The sequence below is a fragment of the Lepidothrix coronata genome, unplaced genomic scaffold (genome assembly GCF_001604755.1).
Source record: "Lepidothrix coronata isolate B3197 unplaced genomic scaffold, Lepidothrix_coronata-1.0 Scaffold177, whole genome shotgun sequence".
NCBI classification, from domain to species: Eukaryota; Metazoa; Chordata; class Aves; order Passeriformes; family Pipridae; genus Lepidothrix; species Lepidothrix coronata.
Genome location: NW_016690357.1, coordinates 1,504,608 through 1,511,039, shown reverse-complemented (window position 1 = coordinate 1,511,039; position 6,432 = coordinate 1,504,608).

Below are 6,432 nucleotides of genomic sequence, written 5' to 3'. Positions count from 1 at the left end.
TTTTCTTTTTTCTTTTTTCTTTTTTCTTTTTTCTTTTTTCTTTTTTCTTTTTTCTTTTTTCTTTTTTCTTTTTCCTTTTTTCTTTTCTTCTTTTCTTCTTTTCCTTTCCCTTATGTTCCTTTCCAAAGCAGTTGAATTTGGATCCTTTACTTTTTATTAAAAGTGCATTTGCCTACAGACTAGCTATTTAAAAAAAATTTGCAGATTATTATTAGCATTAAGTGAATAAAAGAAAAAAAAGAAAGGAAAGTATTTGGTAAGGGAAACATGCTCTTCTGTGGGGCCTGAACTTTAGACAGAAATCCACTGGCTGCAGTAGAGTTACATTGTTTACATCATCTGAGGAAAAAAGCTCAATAAAATAACATTATCAGCAATAAACAAAACTAGATTGCTAACAGAAACCGATCATAGATTAGCAGACTTTCCTGGATCGCTATTTTGCCTAATAGTACTCTGAATTGAGTATTTCTGTTTTGTTCCTATATGAAGGCTTGATCAATTAATTTTTTTACTCATCTCACACAAATGGACCTGTCAGTGATCCTGGCTTCTGATGTGTGAATCACCCCTTCTCTGGCCTGAAGACGAGGTCACACATGTGGCAAGATGTCTGCCTAAGAAGGGTGTTGAGATTTACCTTATCTGACGGGTAAGGCAAGTCCCATCACAGAGGAAGGGCCATGGGTTTAAAGCACTGCAAGAGACAGACAGAGAGGGTAAGGCGAAGGATGTTCCCTGGTCTATGCATCCCATTAGGAAGAAACACTCCTCATTTTGTGAAATCCCACATGCTCGCTTCTACTTGATGGGCAAGGCGTGAGCTCTGCTCTCTGTTCTGTCGTGGGCACTACTGGGGACTGGGGCCTGGGATGCTGCCCTGCAAACGTGAGGTGTAGACATGATAGTTGCAGAGGGATTCTCTCTGATAGGTCTAGCTCACAATACCTGAGACTCAGCAGAACAGTGTAAAAGCAAAATAATCTTCCTGCAAAGAAGAAATCAATGTCCACGTTTCATTGTCTTTGTCTGAAGTAGAATTCTAAGTGTGAGTCCCCACTCCCACAGGACCTGATCTTTATATGTTTATAAAAGGGTTAGGTCTTCCTCAGTGAGTATGTAATTATTCTAGATATTCTGTTGGAAAGGATAGGGGGCAGAAGATATGCTGATTTTTCTCTCTGATATCCAGCATGCTATTTCATTAAGGTATCATATTTTGAATCAAACTTCTGAATTACTTAAAGAAGAGTAGTTCAGTGATTGCCTTTGACAAGTAGGCATGAAATTCTTGTTAAAGAACTGAATAGTATGTTGTCATCAAATAAGTAGTGTGATGTTTTCACAGAGATTTCCAGGGCCTCTTAGAAAGTCATACCTAATGCTTAAATTAAACACTGAATCATATGACTTCTGCAGAGGTCAGCTACTAATAACATAATTCTTACTGATCTGCTAACAACCTGGAGATCAGTTCAATTGTTAGGAATTCTAGCAATACCAAAATTATCACTGTGTTGAATTATTAATGTTTCGTATCAAAGAATGAGCTTAAATTGCTTTGGTCTTGTGTAAAAATTCTTCTGATCTTTGGCAATCATTATTTATTTACAGCTTCCATACGTTCTCCCTCTTTTACAAAGAAATAGGGTTTCTTAAGTATGGCCAGGAGGCACTGAATTTCAGATGTAGTACTGTCTCTCAGTTAGAAAGACAGGGAAGAACTGCTGGCTTGAAGGTTCAGCAGCCAGCTTTTCCGTGTGAAAGGCAGGTTATCTAAACATTTTCTTCCCCTGAGAGAGATATTCATAATATTTATTCTAAAATACAAATATTAGGGCTCTTTGCTCTCTTTGCTACATGTGAATTATCCTTAGGTATAGCAAATACAGCTCAGGTTAAAATAAAATCGGGGCATAGCAACAGCTAGTGTTTACATTTATAAAAAGTACATGTGGAGATTATTGGAGGAAAATGTTCCAGAATTTATTAAAAAGCCCCCTTTTACTTGGATAAAGAACATTTTAACATTTGGACTTGAACCCAAGTTGGCTGTAACTGTATATTGAGCCTTCCATAGAGTGTCTCTCTGTTTAATGTGGACATCTTCCCAAAAGTTGGTGTTGGTTCATTTTGCAGAAGGCAGATTAATACCAAATGTCCTGGTTTATAAATTACACAGGACTCGATATTTAATTTTTTTTTCTTTAAATTCAGCTTCGTTCTATCAACAGACGTCTTGACAAACCTTTAGAGTCAAAGAGAGATAGAATCATCCATTTATCAATACTACTTGTCTGTGTCAGACATATAATTACTTGAAGCATCTGGTCAGATATAGTGAAAATGGAACAGAGAAACAAAGAGCATATTTGATATACCATTGTAGTTTGTACTTAAAACTGCAACACAATTTCAAATGGTGCATGACACTACTTTGAAAAGAAGGGTATATAAAAATAAAGCCCTAATTTTTGGGTTTCGAAAATAATTGATGTCATTTTTTTGCTTTGAACTGATGTTTTTCTGTTGATAATCTTTTAATGTTCACAACAGATTCATACAAACCTGATTTTCTTCAGAAACAGGATATAATAAATGTTCCGAGGAAAATGTCTGCCAAATTTTCATGCCGCAAATTAAAGGAAGATGGTTTTTAATTTCAAACTAGCTGGGAAAGGACAAGAAATCCTCAAAGTGCACCTATTTGTTTTGTAAGGTTTAACTAAAGATGCACTTAGATTGTTAGCAGGGTTTGATGGTTCCAGCAACGTAAAAAGGAGAAGCATTAGGAGGTTCACCAACTAGTCAATTAGTGTCTGTCATCATTAAACCAGAGCAATATAAAACAGCACCGGACTTGTCCTTTTCCTAAAATGCTTATGTTTTGGTTACTATAGTTAAATTCTTCTTAAGTTATTTCTGTGTATGATAAATTTTCCCACAGAGTTCTACACACATACAGGAGGGTTGGTCTTAATTACAAACTCTATTGCAATGTCCCTGGCCTGCTTATTTTTACTCTGTGCAACTCATTGGGAATAAATATCAAATATAAACACACTGTTTGCTCTCTCGCTCTCAAGCAAGATTACTTATGATAAGTCAGCCCTGAAAGGGTTCATCTAATTCTTGGAGAAGAAATCCACTTCTCCAAACGTATGTTCCACTGAATCCCCAAATCCTGGCATGGTCATACAGGAAAGACACATTATTAACAGCAAAAGGCATTGCCTACTAATAACCCCTGACACCCATAGAATGCATCTGTATAATCTACTCTCACAGTGAAGTTCTTTCTGAAATGTTCAGTGCTAACCCAGTGTTATCCCAACTGAAATAGCAGCAATTAAATTTCCATTGCGAAGAAAATATGAACAAAGCTGAACACTTGTAAAAAACCCACACCGTTCAGATGGGGAAAGCAGCTTTGAATAGCTGAGAACTCTGTCAAATCAACATCAGTTCTCATCAGACCACTCCAAGGTACTTTTTGCAATAACGTAGTGCATTTCAATTTCTGTCACTATCAGTTTTCCATGCTTAGAAAAACAATGCTACATGATTACTTTATATCTCTGGAGACAGTTATTTTCCCCTTTAACTGGCCCAAATAAAATCTAGCAAATTTAAACGTATATAATAGCAAAATTAAAACAAAGTACTAACCATAAATTAAACATCACGGATGTAGGAAGATTGCATCTAAAAACATCCCCTCAAAGTTAAAGACTTCAGAATGTTGAGTGAAAACTGAAGGTTAGAATGAAAGCACTTTTGAAATGTTATCTATAATGGTTATTGCACTGTCCTACTGTTGTCAATTACAAAGCCACTTCTTACGTGATTCCCTACCTAAAAGATGACAGATACATTTAAATCCTTTTGTTCATGTATGCAAGAGTTAAAAAGACAATTTTATTTTTTTTTGTAATCCCTATAGGAGTATGACCTTCATGAAGGTAACTCCCTCAGATGCTGAAAGAAAATAGGAATACCCCTCTCTCTTTAGTAAAATATGCAGATAAGTTCAGGGTTTTTTCTTCTGTTCACAAGAAATACAATTTTTAATATATGCTGTTATATGATTCCATACAAAGAAGCATATTTTATTTTACAATATGCAAATATGCTGCATTTATCAAAAGCAACTCTCATCAATTTTCTTTCATTTGAGAAAATTAAAACATATATTTTACAGTTAACTGTGCAATATTATTTCATCTCATATGATTTTAGCCGAGGGAAACCAATGAATAAAAGTTTAGGCAAAAGGTTTTGAAAAATGAGTCCTCTCATATTTAGTACAGTGCTTTGTTTAACAATGAAGGAAAGTACTCTGTTTAACTTAGATTTAAATCAAATCTCCTCTGTCTCTTCAGTTAGGATAACCCTGCTCACAGTTTTCATCTTAACAGCCCATAAATTTGAGGTGTTGGATCAGCTTCATACATGACAAAATATTAGATATCTGGAATCAGTACAACACAAACAAACAAACAAACAAACAATATTTGGTGTAACAGGAAAGGTAATCTTGATGCAATTCTCCACTCACATAAAAAATGTTAAAAGCTTTTACAGTTTCTCAGAGATCACCTGTACAGCCAATCTCCCGTGGGATACTTTGCACTTGGATGGTGGTGAGTTGTAGCAGACAGTCATTTCTGTCTAAAGTAAAAATTGTTGTGCTTTCTGAAACTCAGAGATAAGGCTTTTGTTGTTTTATATGTATATATCAGTATTTGATTACCAAATAACTTATTCACATTGGCATACAAGAGATTATGTGGAGTTAGTCAATTATCCATGTTAGCAAAGGGACTAGAATACAGATTAGGGTGAGGAAATACATTTAGGCTTAAACCCCAGGTTCTTCTGTGAGCCAGCCATCTTCATGTCTGCCAATCTGAGAAAAAATATTCCAAAACTGTTTCATAATATGTGCTTTACTCTGGACTCAACTATGACCAATTTTTACCAGGCTAATTATAGGTAAACTTTGGACTACAGCATTTTAACTTTATACTTTGAGATCAAATATTTGCATCATGATGCATATGCCATCACCATATTACCAGAGGTCATCCCATTTCATTGAAATCAGATCAATTCTAAGAAGAAGTCTTGCATTCTGAGGATTTTTCTCTGGAGTGTAGGAGCAGAGAGTGGTCTTATTCTTTTTCCCTAAAGTTCCAAGTAGAGTACAGTCAGCATTAAAGGCTTACCACTGAGGAAAATTAGTAAACAAAATTTCCAATATTTTATGAACATATTAACAACACAGCAAGCAGGAAAAGTTGGCCACATGCAGGACCGAATTCTGGAAGCTCACCAAACTAAAAGAAGAAGTCCTATTTTTTCCCCAGATGCCTTTTCTCCAGTGAATTTTCTGTGCATTACTTCATAAACGCACAGGAGTTTGACACCATCAAACAGAGGCTCAGTAGTCAAGAACTACCTATAAGTAATATTTTCAATACCAGATAAGAGCGTCAAATGACTTCTGCATTAGAAAACCCACAGCTGTAAGAATTTATCAAAGACCCACTAGAAGAATGAATGTTTTCAAAGTCTGCTGCTTATGGTCTCACAAACTTTTCCTACTATTGTAATTTCTGCGGAAAAGTTTTATTCATCCATTAAACTAAATGAGCAGGAAGGTAGTCCAAAAAGCAGTCTGTAACGGTATTTGTAAAGTTAATAAGAAATTCCAGGAACCAAAACAAAATGATAAAAACAACCTAAGCAAAAAGAAAAAAAAAAAATCCAAGCTTTTGATCATTCTTCAACCATCCCTCTTGGGACTGGGCTTTACCAACACATCTCCCCAGTAGTTACACTGCAAGGCAATAAAGCATTACATTTATAATGACAAAGTAAATTATTCAATAAAGAAATTCAGGTTTCACTAATGTCTTTTTTCCTCTTAAATTTATGCAACAGCATATATTTGCCCATTGCTATTTATCTGTCTAGTGAGTCCTTTTAGTATACGAGTGCCTCCTAATGAGTAAATAGCCAAAATCACACTAGGGTGATGATATATCTTTCCTTCTACTTTCAATTGATTTAACCTTCTCTTCTTTTCCTTCTTTCTGTATCTACCCAACAACTCTTTTTCTCCACTCTCTTTCTAAATAAACTCACTTGTACATGCTTTTTACCCCCTTATTCTTAATTTTAATTACTTTCTAGGGAACTGCAAGAAATAAACCAGAAATAACCTTTTTCTTCCATTTTAAAAACAGTCATATTAATGATGATTTAAATTTATGATACCAATAGACTTCTTAGACTAGTTGTTGTTCTTTGCACAAACTAGACTTCTGCATTTTATTACTGAAATAGCTGAAAATTCAACAGTCCAAATGGGAATCAGAATTTAAAAATCACACTACCCAAAAATGGGAAGGAATCACTCTAAAACTA